The sequence below is a fragment of the Hyla sarda genome, unplaced genomic scaffold (assembly GCF_029499605.1).
Source record: "Hyla sarda isolate aHylSar1 unplaced genomic scaffold, aHylSar1.hap1 scaffold_1970, whole genome shotgun sequence".
In the NCBI taxonomy this organism is placed as follows: domain Eukaryota; kingdom Metazoa; phylum Chordata; class Amphibia; order Anura; family Hylidae; genus Hyla; species Hyla sarda.
Window position 1 is genome coordinate 22,619 of NW_026608628.1, and position 15,470 is coordinate 38,088.

Genomic DNA, 15,470 nt, shown 5'->3' on the forward strand with positions numbered 1-15,470 from the left:
TGTTTACACTCTGCAAGGCCTGTGGAAGTGAGTGACATCATAGCACTGTAGTTCTGAGGGTTCTAGATGGATGCAACAATCTCCTGTTGCTTCTATGAAGGCCATAATAGACGACATCACCAAACAGCTCCATAGTCACATACACAGCAAAGGAGAGATGTTGTTTACACCTAGTGATGTCAGTGGTATTGAGTGACATCACAGCACAGTGCTAAGGCTCCTGGGCCTGGACACAGCAGCGGCTGCAATATCTCAACGGAGAATACGTTTATATATATGTGTGTGTGTGCGCGTATATATATATATATATATATATATATATATATATATATATATATATATTTCTCCGCCGAAATCACTTTTAAACCCATTTCCACCTTTTTTTCCCTTCTCTTCCTCTTACTTTTTTTTCACGTTTTTTTACGTTTTTCTCCTTTTCGCCTCTTTTCTGGGCGTATTATTCTTCTTTTTCTTCTTTTTTTTCGTCTAATGCATACCCCATCAGTGCAGCAATGCTTATTCAATACCGCCAGCAGATGGAGACACTGGGGGATAATTTTCTAAGGATTTATACTGATTTTTCCTGTCTGAATTTGTCGCACAGAAAGTTGCAGGCCAAATATGTGTGACATTTCTGCGACTTTAGCTTCTAGAGCATTTTTACAACATTATACATAGGTGCTGAATACATAAAAAGCGACTGTTCAGCGACAGACAAGTCGCATCGGCTGAAAGTAGGCCAGAATGTCAGTCCATGTTGGAGCAGGTTTAGATACAGTCTAAAGTATAGATCTCAAAGTCTGTGCACAGAATTTAGCAAGGGCCTCGCACCTTCTGATGCATCAGGTAGGTGCACAATAGCATAGCCTAACCCTCTGTACTTTGGTCTATATTGATGCGGGACATAGACAGCCAGCTGATGACCAATCCATTAGTGCAATGGATGGCTGGAAGCATTTGTCTTTGCCTTTGCAATACCACAGAAGCAATGCATGGTCAATGTACAGCAATGACACACCTGTGTGAACAGCCAGGAGACCCCCCCCATGTTATGTTACATAGTTACATAGTTAGTACGGTCGAAAAAAGACATATGTCCATCAAGTTCAACCAGGGAATTAAGGGGTAGGGGTGTGGCGCGATATTGGGGAAGGGATGAGATTTTATATTTCTTCATAAGCATTAATCTTATTTTGTCAATTAGGAACATTCAGCACCCACCCGCTATCAAGGCAGCTGCCTATCATGTCATGCCCTACCTGCACAGGTGTGCTGGCTACTCAAATGATCCAATTAAGGAGGCCATTTAGTCAGCAGCAGCAGAAGTCCTGTGCCTGGACGCTCCAACAGCGGCCAGACACAAGCAGAAGCAGAAGCAGCAGAAGCAGCAGCAGCACCACCTTTTGTTTTTTGGCTGCAGCAGCAGCAGCAAGGCCCACAGGGCTGGCTAGCTGGCTAGCCAGCAAGCAGGTAGCAATGAAAGTAGGAATCTTTCTTTTTAACCCTGTAAGGGGGTGGTGCACTGTACCCGAAGATACTGCCATATCGGGTCAATGCATAGGGCGACGGAAGCAAGCTTCGAAATCGGCCCCCGTTCTCAAAAATCCATTTAATATATGGTCCCCAGATAGGGGACGTATCAGATATTAAACTGATAAGAACAGATACTACACTTGATCTTAGCCAAAAGGCCGAGAAGCGATAACCGTGAAAGGGGCGGGCCCAACAAGGTCCCCTTCATGGGCACTATCACTGCTTGCTGTCAGGGAGGCTGCCAGACAATTTTCCATGCACACTCTGGGCTGGGGGGCAGTCAACCACCAGTACACACAGCAGAACCTAAACCCATACCATTATTGCTAAGCAGCAAGACAGGGGCCCATTGCACTCCCACGGGGCCTTTTTAAATGCAATCCATAACCCGGATTTGCCAGGAACCCTTCTTACTCCTCCTACTTGCATGTGACACTGGGCTTAGGATCTGCATAGGAAACACACACACAAGCACACACCTACCTTTGTTGCCTGCAGATGCCTCCTTGGCTGTCCCCAAACGGTATCAAACCAACACCCACGGGAAGCTGTAAGCATAGAGGACATGCCTGCACCCCATTGGACTTACCTGTGTGGGTTAAATCCGGGTTATTTGACAACCTATGGCGGTGATGGTTCTGCTCAGGCAGAGCAGTGCTGATGCTCCTCATAAAGCTGTCGCTGCTGTGAAGGTTCTAGGTGACATCACAAATCCCTATGGTTACATACACAACAAAGCTGGGTTGTTGTTGTTTACACTCTGCAAGGCCTGTGGAAGTGAGTGACATCATAGCACTGTAGTTCTGAGGGTTCTAGATGGATGCAACAATCTCCTGTTGCTTCTATGAAGGCCATAATAGACGACATCACCAAACAGCTCCATAGTCACATACACAGCAAAGGAGAGATGTTGTTTACACCTAGTGATGTCAGTGGTATTGAGTGACATCACAGCACAGTGCTAAGGCTCCTGGGCCTGGACACAGCAGCGGCTGCAATATCTCAACGGAGAATACGTTTATATATATGTGTGTGTGTGCGCGTATATATATATATATATATATATATATATATATATATATATATTTCTCCGCCGAAATCACTTTTAAACCCATTTCCACCTTTTTTTCCCTTCTCTTCCTCTTACTTTTTTTTCACGTTTTTTTACGTTTTTCTCCTTTTCGCCTCTTTTCTGGGCGTATTATTCTTCTTTTTCTTCTTTTTTTTCGTCTAATGCATACCCCATCAGTGCAGCAATGCTTATTCAATACCGCCAGCAGATGGAGACACTGGGGGATAATTTTCTAAGGATTTATACTGATTTTTCCTGTCTGAATTTGTCGCACAGAAAGTTGCAGGCCAAATATGTGTGACATTTCTGCGACTTTAGCTTCTAGAGCATTTTTACAACATTATACATAGGTGCTGAATACATAAAAAGCGACTGTTCAGCGACAGACAAGTCGCATCGGCTGAAAGTAGGCCAGAATGTCAGTCCATGTTGGAGCAGGTTTAGATACAGTCTAAAGTATAGATCTCAAAGTCTGTGCACAGAATTTAGCAAGGGCCTCGCACCTTCTGATGCATCAGGTAGGTGCACAATAGCATAGCCTAACCCTCTGTACTTTGGTCTATATTGATGCGGGACATAGACAGCCAGCTGATGACCAATCCATTAGTGCAATGGATGGCTGGAAGCATTTGTCTTTGCCTTTGCAATACCACAGAAGCAATGCATGGTCAATGTACAGCAATGACACACCTGTGTGAACAGCCAGGAGACCCCCCCCATGTTATGTTACATAGTTACATAGTTAGTACGGTCGAAAAAAGACATATGTCCATCAAGTTCAACCAGGGAATTAAGGGGTAGGGGTGTGGCGCGATATTGGGGAAGGGATGAGATTTTATATTTCTTCATAAGCATTAATCTTATTTTGTCAATTAGGAACATTCAGCACCCACCCGCTATCAAGGCAGCTGCCTATCATGTCATGCCCTACCTGCACAGGTGTGCTGGCTACTCAAATGATCCAATTAAGGAGGCCATTTAGTCAGCAGCAGCAGAAGTCCTGTGCCTGGACGCTCCAACAGCGGCCAGACACAAGCAGAAGCAGAAGCAGCAGAAGCAGCAGCAGCACCACCTTTTGTTTTTTGGCTGCAGCAGCAGCAGCAAGGCCCACAGGGCTGGCTAGCTGGCTAGCCAGCAAGCAGGTAGCAATGAAAGTAGGAATCTTTCTTTTTAACCCTGTAAGGGGGTGGTGCACTGTACCCGAAGATACTGCCATATCGGGTCAATGCATAGGGCGACGGAAGCAAGCTTCGAAATCGGCCCCCGTTCTCAAAAATCCATTTAATATATGGTCCCCAGATAGGGGACGTATCAGATATTAAACTGATAAGAACAGATACTACACTTGATCTTAGCCAAAAGGCCGAGAAGCGATAACCGTGAAAGGGGCGGGCCCAACAAGGTCCCCTTCATGGGCACTATCACTGCTTGCTGTCAGGGAGGCTGCCAGACAATTTTCCATGCACACTCTGGGCTGGGGGGCAGTCAACCACCAGTACACACAGCAGAACCTAAACCCATACCATTATTGCTAAGCAGCAAGACAGGGGCCCATTGCACTCCCACGGGGCCTTTTTAAATGCAATCCATAACCCGGATTTGCCAGGAACCCTTCTTACTCCTCCTACTTGCATGTGACACTGGGCTTAGGATCTGCATAGGAAACACACACACAAGCACACACCTACCTTTGTTGCCTGCAGATGCCTCCTTGGCTGTCCCCAAACGGTATCAAACCAACACCCACGGGAAGCTGTAAGCATAGAGGACATGCCTGCACCCCATTGGACTTACCTGTGTGGGTTAAATCCGGGTTATTTGACAACCTATGGCGGTGATGGTTCTGCTCAGGCAGAGCAGTGCTGATGCTCCTCATAAAGCTGTCGCTGCTGTGAAGGTTCTAGGTGACATCACAAATCCCTATGGTTACATACACAACAAAGCTGGGTTGTTGTTGTTTACACTCTGCAAGGCCTGTGGAAGTGAGTGACATCATAGCACTGTAGTTCTGAGGGTTCTAGATGGATGCAACAATCTCCTGTTGCTTCTATGAAGGCCATAATAGACGACATCACCAAACAGCTCCATAGTCACATACACAGCAAAGGAGAGATGTTGTTTACACCTAGTGATGTCAGTGGTATTGAGTGACATCACAGCACAGTGCTAAGGCTCCTGGGCCTGGACACAGCAGCGGCTGCAATATCTCAACGGAGAATACGTTTATATATATGTGTGTGTGTGCGCGTATATATATATATATATATATATATATATATATTTCTCCGCCGAAATCACTTTTAAACCCATTTCCACCTTTTTTTCCCTTCTCTTCCTCTTACTTTTTTTTCACGTTTTTTTACGTTTTTCTCCTTTTCACCTCTTTTCTGGGCGTATTATTCTTCTTTTTCTTCTTTTTTTTCGTCTAATGCATACCCCATCAGTGCAGCAATGCTTATTCAATACCGCCAGCAGATGGAGACACTGGGGGATAATTTTCTAAGGATTTATACTGATTTTTCCTGTCTGAATTTGTCGCACAGAAAGTTGCAGGCCAAATATGTGTGACATTTCTGCGACTTTAGCTTCTAGAGCATTTTTACAACATTATACATAGGTGCTGAATACATAAAAAGCGACTGTTCAGCGACAGACAAGTCGCATCGGCTGAAAGTAGGCCAGAATGTCAGTCCATGTTGGAGCAGGTTTAGATACAGTCTAAAGTATAGATCTCAAAGTCTGTGCACAGAATTTAGCAAGGGCCTCGCACCTTCTGATGCATCAGGTAGGTGCACAATAGCATAGCCTAACCCTCTGTACTTTGGTCTATATTGATGCGGGACATAGACAGCCAGCTGATGACCAATCCATTAGTGCAATGGATGGCTGGAAGCATTTGTCTTTGCCTTTGCAATACCACAGAAGCAATGCATGGTCAATGTACAGCAATGACACACCTGTGTGAACAGCCAGGAGACCCCCCCCATGTTATGTTACATAGTTACATAGTTAGTACGGTCGAAAAAAGACATATGTCCATCAAGTTCAACCAGGGAATTAAGGGGTAGGGGTGTGGCGCGATATTGGGGAAGGGATGAGATTTTATATTTCTTCATAAGCATTAATCTTATTTTGTCAATTAGGAACATTCAGCACCCACCCGCTATCAAGGCAGCTGCCTATCATGTCATGCCCTACCTGCACAGGTGTGCTGGCTACTCAAATGATCCAATTAAGGAGGCCATTTAGTCAGCAGCAGCAGAAGTCCTGTGCCTGGACGCTCCAACAGCGGCCAGACACAAGCAGAAGCAGAAGCAGCAGAAGCAGCAGCAGCACCACCTTTTGTTTTTTGGCTGCAGCAGCAGCAGCAAGGCCCACAGGGCTGGCTAGCTGGCTAGCCAGCAAGCAGGTAGCAATGAAAGTAGGAATCTTTCTTTTTAACCCTGTAAGGGGGTGGTGCACTGTACCCGAAGATACTGCCATATCGGGTCAATGCATAGGGCGACGGAAGCAAGCTTCGAAATCGGCCCCCGTTCTCAAAAATCCATTTAATATATGGTCCCCAGATAGGGGACGTATCAGATATTAAACTGATAAGAACAGATACTACACTTGATCTTAGCCAAAAGGCCGAGAAGCGATAACCGTGAAAAGGGCGGGCCCAACAAGGTCCCCTTCATGGGCACTATCACTGCTTGCTGTCAGGGAGGCTGCCAGACAATTTTCCATGCACACTCTGGGCTGGGGGGCAGTCAACCACCAGTACACACAGCAGAACCTAAACCCATACCATTATTGCTAAGCAGCAAGACAGGGGCCCATTGCACTCCCACGGGGCCTTTTTAAATGCAATCCATAACCCGGATTTGCCAGGAACCCTTCTTACTCCTCCTACTTGCATGTGACACTGGGCTTAGGATCTGCATAGGAAACACACACACAAGCACACACCTACCTTTGTTGCCTGCAGATGCCTCCTTGGCTGTCCCCAAACGGTATCAAACCAACACCCACGGGAAGCTGTAAGCATAGAGGACATGCCTGCACCCCATTGGACTTACCTGTGTGGGTTAAATCCGGGTTATTTGACAACCTATGGCGGTGATGGTTCTGCTCAGGCAGAGCAGTGCTGATGCTCCTCATAAAGCTGTCGCTGCTGTGAAGGTTCTAGGTGACATCACAAATCCCTATGGTTACATACACAACAAAGCTGGGTTGTTGTTGTTTACACTCTGCAAGGCCTGTGGAAGTGAGTGACATCATAGCACTGTAGTTCTGAGGGTTCTAGATGGATGCAACAATCTCCTGTTGCTTCTATGAAGGCCATAATAGACGACATCACCAAACAGCTCCATAGTCACATACACAGCAAAGGAGAGATGTTGTTTACACCTAGTGATGTCAGTGGTATTGAGTGACATCACAGCACAGTGCTAAGGCTCCTGGGCCTGGACACAGCAGCGGCTGCAATATCTCAACGGAGAATACGTTTATATATATGTGTGTGTGTGCGCGTATATATATATATATATATATATATATATATATATATATATATTTCTCCGCCGAAATCACTTTTAAACCCATTTCCACCTTTTTTTCCCTTCTCTTCCTCTTACTTTTTTTTCACGTTTTTTTACGTTTTTCTCCTTTTCGCCTCTTTTCTGGGCGTATTATTCTTCTTTTTCTTCTTTTTTTTCGTCTAATGCATACCCCATCAGTGCAGCAATGCTTATTCAATACCGCCAGCAGATGGAGACACTGGGGGATAATTTTCTAAGGATTTATACTGATTTTTCCTGTCTGAATTTGTCGCACAGAAAGTTGCAGGCCAAATATGTGTGACATTTCTGCGACTTTAGCTTCTAGAGCATTTTTACAACATTATACATAGGTGCTGAATACATAAAAAGCGACTGTTCAGCGACAGACAAGTCGCATCGGCTGAAAGTAGGCCAGAATGTCAGTCCATGTTGGAGCAGGTTTAGATACAGTCTAAAGTATAGATCTCAAAGTCTGTGCACAGAATTTAGCAAGGGCCTCGCACCTTCTGATGCATCAGGTAGGTGCACAATAGCATAGCCTAACCCTCTGTACTTTGGTCTATATTGATGCGGGACATAGATAGCCAGCTGATGACCAATCCATTAGTGCAATGGATGGCTGGAAGCATTTGTCTTTGCCTTTGCAATACCACAGAAGCAATGCATGGTCAATGTACAGCAATGACACACCTGTGTGAACAGCCAGGAGACCCCCCCCATGTTATGTTACATAGTTACATAGTTAGTACGGTCGAAAAAAGACATATGTCCATCAAGTTCAACCAGGGAATTAAGGGGTAGGGGTGTGGCGCGATATTGGGGAAGGGATGAGATTTTATATTTCTTCATAAGCATTAATCTTATTTTGTCAATTAGGAACATTCAGCACCCACCCGCTATCAAGGCAGCTGCCTATCATGTCATGCCCTACCTGCACAGGTGTGCTGGCTACTCAAATGATCCAATTAAGGAGGCCATTTAGTCAGCAGCAGCAGAAGTCCTGTGCCTGGACGCTCCAACAGCGGCCAGACACAAGCAGAAGCAGAAGCAGCAGAAGCAGCAGCAGCACCACCTTTTGTTTTTTGGCTGCAGCAGCAGCAGCAAGGCCCACAGGGCTGGCTAGCTGGCTAGCCAGCAAGCAGGTAGCAATGAAAGTAGGAATCTTTCTTTTTAACCCTGTAAGGGGGTGGTGCACTGTACCCGAAGATACTGCCATATCGGGTCAATGCATAGGGCGACGGAAGCAAGCTTCGAAATCGGCCCCCGTTCTCAAAAATCCATTTAATATATGGTCCCCAGATAGGGGACGTATCAGATATTAAACTGATAAGAACAGATACTACACTTGATCTTAGCCAAAAGGCCGAGAAGCGATAACCGTGAAAGGGGCGGGCCCAACAAGGTCCCCTTCATGGGCACTATCACTGCTTGCTGTCAGGGAGGCTGCCAGACAATTTTCCATGCACACTCTGGGCTGGGGGGCAGTCAACCACCAGTACACACAGCAGAACCTAAACCCATACCATTATTGCTAAGCAGCAAGACAGGGGCCCATTGCACTCCCACGGGGCCTTTTTAAATGCAATCCATAACCCGGATTTGCCAGGAACCCTTCTTACTCCTCCTACTTGCATGTGACACTGGGCTTAGGATCTGCATAGGAAACACACACACAAGCACACACCTACCTTTGTTGCCTGCAGATGCCTCCTTGGCTGTCCCCAAACGGTATCAAACCAACACCCACGGGAAGCTGTAAGCATAGAGGACATGCCTGCACCCCATTGGACTTACCTGTGTGGGTTAAATCCGGGTTATTTGACAACCTATGGCGGTGATGGTTCTGCTCAGGCAGAGCAGTGCTGATGCTCCTCATAAAGCTGTCGCTGCTGTGAAGGTTCTAGGTGACATCACAAATCCCTATGGTTACATACACAACAAAGCTGGGTTGTTGTTGTTTACACTCTGCAAGGCCTGTGGAAGTGAGTGACATCATAGCACTGTAGTTCTGAGGGTTCTAGATGGATGCAACAATCTCCTGTTGCTTCTATGAAGGCCATAATAGACGACATCACCAAACAGCTCCATAGTCACATACACAGCAAAGGAGAGATGTTGTTTACACCTAGTGATGTCAGTGGTATTGAGTGACATCACAGCACAGTGCTAAGGCTCCTGGGCCTGGACACAGCAGCGGCTGCAATATCTCAACGGAGAATACGTTTATATATATGTGTGTGTGTGCGCGTATATATATATATATATATATATATATATATATATATATTTCTCCGCCGAAATCACTTTTAAACCCATTTCCACCTTTTTTTCCCTTCTCTTCCTCTTACTTTTTTTTCACGTTTTTTTACGTTTTTCTCCTTTTCGCCTCTTTTCTGGGCGTATTATTCTTCTTTTTCTTCTTTTTTTTCGTCTAATGCATACCCCATCAGTGCAGCAATGCTTATTCAATACCGCCAGCAGATGGAGACACTGGGGGATAATTTTCTAAGGATTTATACTGATTTTTCCTGTCTGAATTTGTCGCACAGAAAGTTGCAGGCCAAATATGTGTGACATTTCTGCGACTTTAGCTTCTAGAGCATTTTTACAACATTATACATAGGTGCTGAATACATAAAAAGCGACTGTTCAGCGACAGACAAGTCGCATCGGCTGAAAGTAGGCCAGAATGTCAGTCCATGTTGGAGCAGGTTTAGATACAGTCTAAAGTATAGATCTCAAAGTCTGTGCACAGAATTTAGCAAGGGCCTCGCACCTTCTGATGCATCAGGTAGGTGCACAATAGCATAGCCTAACCCTCTGTACTTTGGTCTATATTGATGCGGGACATAGACAGCCAGCTGATGACCAATCCATTAGTGCAATGGATGGCTGGAAGCATTTGTCTTTGCCTTTGCAATACCACAGAAGCAATGCATGGTCAATGTACAGCAATGACACACCTGTGTGAACAGCCAGGAGACCCCCCCCATGTTATGTTACATAGTTACATAGTTAGTACGGTCGAAAAAAGACATATGTCCATCAAGTTCAACCAGGGAATTAAGGGGTAGGGGTGTGGCGCGATATTGGGGAAGGGATGAGATTTTATATTTCTTCATAAGCATTAATCTTATTTTGTCAATTAGGAACATTCAGCACCCACCCGCTATCAAGGCAGCTGCCTATCATGTCATGCCCTACCTGCACAGGTGTGCTGGCTACTCAAATGATCCAATTAAGGAGGCCATTTAGTCAGCAGCAGCAGAAGTCCTGTGCCTGGACGCTCCAACAGCGGCCAGACACAAGCAGAAGCAGAAGCAGCAGAAGCAGCAGCAGCACCACCTTTTGTTTTTTGGCTGCAGCAGCAGCAGCAAGGCCCACAGGGCTGGCTAGCTGGCTAGCCAGCAAGCAGGTAGCAATGAAAGTAGGAATCTTTCTTTTTAACCCTGTAAGGGGGTGGTGCACTGTACCCGAAGATACTGCCATATCGGGTCAATGCATAGGGCGACGGAAGCAAGCTTCGAAATCGGCCCCCGTTCTCAAAAATCCATTTAATATATGGTCCCCAGATAGGGGACGTATCAGATATTAAACTGATAAGAACAGATACTACACTTGATCTTAGCCAAAAGGCCGAGAAGCGATAACCGTGAAAGGGGCGGGCCCAACAAGGTCCCCTTCATGGGCACTATCACTGCTTGCTGTCAGGGAGGCTGCCAGACAATTTTCCATGCACACTCTGGGCTGGGGGGCAGTCAACCACCAGTACACACAGCAGAACCTAAACCCATACCATTATTGCTAAGCAGCAAGACAGGGGCCCATTGCACTCCCACGGGGCCTTTTTAAATGCAATCCATAACCCGGATTTGCCAGGAACCCTTCTTACTCCTCCTACTTGCATGTGACACTGGGCTTAGGATCTGCATAGGAAACACACACACAAGCACACACCTACCTTTGTTGCCTGCAGATGCCTCCTTGGCTGTCCCCAAACGGTATCAAACCAACACCCACGGGAAGCTGTAAGCATAGAGGACATGCCTGCACCCCATTGGACTTACCTGTGTGGGTTAAATCCGGGTTATTTGACAACCTATGGCGGTGATGGTTCTGCTCAGGCAGAGCAGTGCTGATGCTCCTCATAAAGCTGTCGCTGCTGTGAAGGTTCTAGGTGACATCACAAATCCCTATGGTTACATACACAACAAAGCTGGGTTGTTGTTGTTTACACTCTGCAAGGCCTGTGGAAGTGAGTGACATCATAGCACTGTAGTTCTGAGGGTTCTAGATGGATGCAACAATCTCCTGTTGCTTCTATGAAGGCCATAATAGACGACATCACCAAACAGCTCCATAGTCACATACACAGCAAAGGAGAGATGTTGTTTACACCTAGTGATGTCAGTGGTATTGAGTGACATCACAGCACAGTGCTAAGGCTCCTGGGCCTGGACACAGCAGCGGCTGCAATATCTCAACGGAGAATACGTTTATATATATGTGTGTGTGTGCGCGTATATATATATATATATATATATATATATATATATATATATATATATATTTCTCCGCCGAAATCACTTTTAAACCCATTTCCACCTTTTTTTCCCTTCTCTTCCTCTTACTTTTTTTTCACGTTTTTTTACGTTTTTCTCCTTTTCGCCTCTTTTCTGGGCGTATTATTCTTCTTTTTCTTCTTTTTTTTCGTCTAATGCATACCCCATCAGTGCAGCAATGCTTATTCAATACCGCCAGCAGATGGAGACACTGGGGGATAATTTTCTAAGGATTTATACTGATTTTTCCTGTCTGAATTTGTCGCACAGAAAGTTGCAGGCCAAATATGTGTGACATTTCTGCGACTTTAGCTTCTAGAGCATTTTTACAACATTATACATAGGTGCTGAATACATAAAAAGCGACTGTTCAGCGACAGACAAGTCGCATCGGCTGAAAGTAGGCCAGAATGTCAGTCCATGTTGGAGCAGGTTTAGATACAGTCTAAAGTATAGATCTCAAAGTCTGTGCACAGAATTTAGCAAGGGCCTCGCACCTTCTGATGCATCAGGTAGGTGCACAATAGCATAGCCTAACCCTCTGTACTTTGGTCTATATTGATGCGGGACATAGACAGCCAGCTGATGACCAATCCATTAGTGCAATGGATGGCTGGAAGCATTTGTCTTTGCCTTTGCAATACCACAGAAGCAATGCATGGTCAATGTACAGCAATGACACACCTGTGTGAACAGCCAGGAGACCCCCCCCCATGTTATGTTACATAGTTACATAGTTAGTACGGTCGAAAAAAGACATATGTCCATCAAGTTCAACCAGGGAATTAAGGGGTAGGGGTGTGGCGCGATATTGGGGAAGGGATGAGATTTTATATTTCTTCATAAGCATTAATCTTATTTTGTCAATTAGGAACATTCAGCACCCACCCGCTATCAAGGCAGCTGCCTATCATGTCATGCCCTACCTGCACAGGTGTGCTGGCTACTCAAATGATCCAATTAAGGAGGCCATTTAGTCAGCAGCAGCAGAAGTCCTGTGCCTGGACGCTCCAACAGCGGCCAGACACAAGCAGAAGCAGAAGCAGCAGAAGCAGCAGCAGCACCACCTTTTGTTTTTTGGCTGCAGCAGCAGCAGCAAGGCCCACAGGGCTGGCTAGCTGGCTAGCCAGCAAGCAGGTAGCAATGAAAGTAGGAATCTTTCTTTTTAACCCTGTAAGGGGGTGGTGCACTGTACCCGAAGATACTGCCATATCGGGTCAATGCATAGGGCGACGGAAGCAAGCTTCGAAATCGGCCCCCGTTCTCAAAAATCCATTTAATATATGGTCCCCAGATAGGGGACGTATCAGATATTAAACTGATAAGAACAGATACTACACTTGATCTTAGCCAAAAGGCCGAGAAGCGATAACCGTGAAAGGGGCGGGCCCAACAAGGTCCCCTTCATGGGCACTATCACTGCTTGCTGTCAGGGAGGCTGCCAGACAATTTTCCATGCACACTCTGGGCTGGGGGGCAGTCAACCACCAGTACACACAGCAGAACCTAAACCCATACCATTATTGCTAAGCAGCAAGACAGGGGCCCATTGCACTCCCACGGGGCCTTTTTAAATGCAATCCATAACCCGGATTTGCCAGGAACCCTTCTTACTCCTCCTACTTGCATGTGACACTGGGCTTAGGATCTGCATAGGAAACACACACACAAGCACACACCTACCTTTGTTGCCTGCAGATGCCTCCTTGGCTGTCCCCAAACGGTATCAAACCAACACCCACCAACACCCACGGGAAGCTGTAAGCATAGAGGACATGCCTGCACCCCATTGGACTTACCTGTGTGGGTTAAATCCGGGTTATTTGACAACCTATGGCGGTGATGGTTCTGCTCAGGCAGAGCAGTGCTGATGCTCCTCATAAAGCTGTCGCTGCTGTGAAGGTTCTAGGTGACATCACAAATCCCTATGGTTACATACACAACAAAGCTGGGTTGTTGTTGTTTACACTCTGCAAGGCCTGTGGAAGTGAGTGACATCATAGCACTGTAGTTCTGAGGGTTCTAGATGGATGCAACAATCTCCTGTTGCTTCTATGAAGGCCATAATAGACGACATCACCAAACAGCTCCATAGTCACATACACAGCAAAGGAGAGATGTTGTTTACACCTAGTGATGTCAGTGGTATTGAGTGACATCACAGCACAGTGCTAAGGCTCCTGGGCCTGGACACAGCAGCGGCTGCAATATCTCAACGGAGAATACGTTTATATATATGTGTGTGTGTGCGCGTATATATATATATATATATATATATATATATATATATATATATTTCTCCGCCGAAATCACTTTTAAACCCATTTCCACCTTTTTTTCCCTTCTCTTCCTCTTACTTTTTTTTCACGTTTTTTTACGTTTTTCTCCTTTTCGCCTCTTTTCTGGGCGTATTATTCTTCTTTTTCTTCTTTTTTTTCGTCTAATGCATACCCCATCAGTGCAGCAATGCTTATTCAATACCGCCAGCAGATGGAGACACTGGGGGATAATTTTCTAAGGATTTATACTGATTTTTCCTGTCTGAATTTGTCGCACAGAAAGTTGCAGGCCAAATATGTGTGACATTTCTGCGACTTTAGCTTCTAGAGCATTTTTACAACATTATACATAGGTGCTGAATACATAAAAAGCGACTGTTCAGCGACAGACAAGTCGCATCGGCTGAAAGTAGGCCAGAATGTCAGTCCATGTTGGAGCAGGTTTAGATACAGTCTAAAGTATAGATCTCAAAGTCTGTGCACAGAATTTAGCAAGGGCCTCGCACCTTCTGATGCATCAGGTAGGTGCACAATAGCATAGCCTAACCCTCTGTACTTTGGTCTATATTGATGCGGGACATAGACAGCCAGCTGATGACCAATCCATTAGTGCAATGGATGGCTGGAAGCATTTGTCTTTGCCTTTGCAATACCACAGAAGCAATGCATGGTCAATGTACAGCAATGACACACCTGTGTGAACAGCCAGGAGACCCCCCCCATGTTATGTTACATAGTTACATAGTTAGTACGGTCGAAAAAAGACATATGTCCATCAAGTTCAACCAGGGAATTAAGGGGTAGGGGTGTGGCGCGATATTGGGGAAGGGATGAGATTTTATATTTCTTCATAAGCATTAATCTTATTTTGTCAATTAGGAACATTCAGCACCCACCCGCTATCAAGGCAGCTGCCTATCATGTCATGCCCTACCTGCACAGGTGTGCTGGCTACTCAAATGATCCAATTAAGGAGGCCATTTAGTCAGCAGCAGCAGAAGTCCTGTGCCTGGACGCTCCAACAGCGGCCAGACACAAGCAGAAGCAGAAGCAGCAGAAGCAGCAGCAGCACCACCTTTTGTTTTTTGGCTGCAGCAGCAGCAGCAAGGCCCACAGGGCTGGCTAGCTGGCTAGCCAGCAAGCAGGTAGCAATGAAAGTAGGAATCTTTCTTTTTAACCCTGTAAGGGGGTGGTGCACTGTACCCGAAGATACTGCCATATCGGGTCAATGCATAGGGCGACGGAAGCAAGCTTCGAAATCGGCCCCCGTTCTCAAAAATCCATTTAATATATGGTCCCCAGATAGGGGACGTATCAGATATTAAACTGATAAGAACAGATACTACACTTGATCTTAGCCAAAAGGCCGAGAAGCGATAACCGTGAAAGGGGCGGGCCCAACAAGGTCCCCTTCATGGGCACTATCACTGCTTGCTGTCAGGGAGGCTGCCAGACAATTTTCCATGCACACTCTGGGCTG

The 15,470-nt window shown here is 45.8% G+C and overlaps 7 non-coding genes across 7 annotated transcripts; all 7 read right to left on the reverse strand.

Moving 5' to 3' along the window:
* Positions 1-1,512: 1,512 nt before the first annotated feature.
* Positions 1,513-1,703, reverse strand: LOC130317049 (U2 spliceosomal RNA). The gene has a single exon (XR_008864238.1). It is a non-coding gene; the product is annotated as a U2 spliceosomal RNA (small nuclear RNA).
* A 2,086-nt stretch (positions 1,704-3,789) lies between these two features.
* LOC130317050 (U2 spliceosomal RNA) lies at positions 3,790-3,980 on the reverse strand. Its single transcript, XR_008864239.1, has one exon. It is a non-coding gene; the product is annotated as a U2 spliceosomal RNA (small nuclear RNA).
* Positions 3,981-6,056: 2,076 nt separating this feature from the next.
* On the reverse strand, positions 6,057-6,247 carry LOC130317051 (U2 spliceosomal RNA). Its single transcript, XR_008864240.1, has one exon. It is a non-coding gene; the product is annotated as a U2 spliceosomal RNA (small nuclear RNA).
* Positions 6,248-8,333: 2,086 nt separating this feature from the next.
* LOC130317052 (U2 spliceosomal RNA) lies at positions 8,334-8,524 on the reverse strand. The gene has a single exon (XR_008864241.1). It is a non-coding gene; the product is annotated as a U2 spliceosomal RNA (small nuclear RNA).
* A 2,082-nt stretch (positions 8,525-10,606) lies between these two features.
* On the reverse strand, positions 10,607-10,797 carry LOC130317053 (U2 spliceosomal RNA). The gene has a single exon (XR_008864242.1). It is a non-coding gene; the product is annotated as a U2 spliceosomal RNA (small nuclear RNA).
* Positions 10,798-12,890: 2,093 nt separating this feature from the next.
* Positions 12,891-13,081, reverse strand: LOC130317055 (U2 spliceosomal RNA). Its single transcript, XR_008864243.1, has one exon. It is a non-coding gene; the product is annotated as a U2 spliceosomal RNA (small nuclear RNA).
* Positions 13,082-15,177: 2,096 nt separating this feature from the next.
* On the reverse strand, positions 15,178-15,368 carry LOC130317056 (U2 spliceosomal RNA). The gene has a single exon (XR_008864244.1). It is a non-coding gene; the product is annotated as a U2 spliceosomal RNA (small nuclear RNA).
* Between the last annotated feature and the right edge of the window lie 102 nt (positions 15,369-15,470).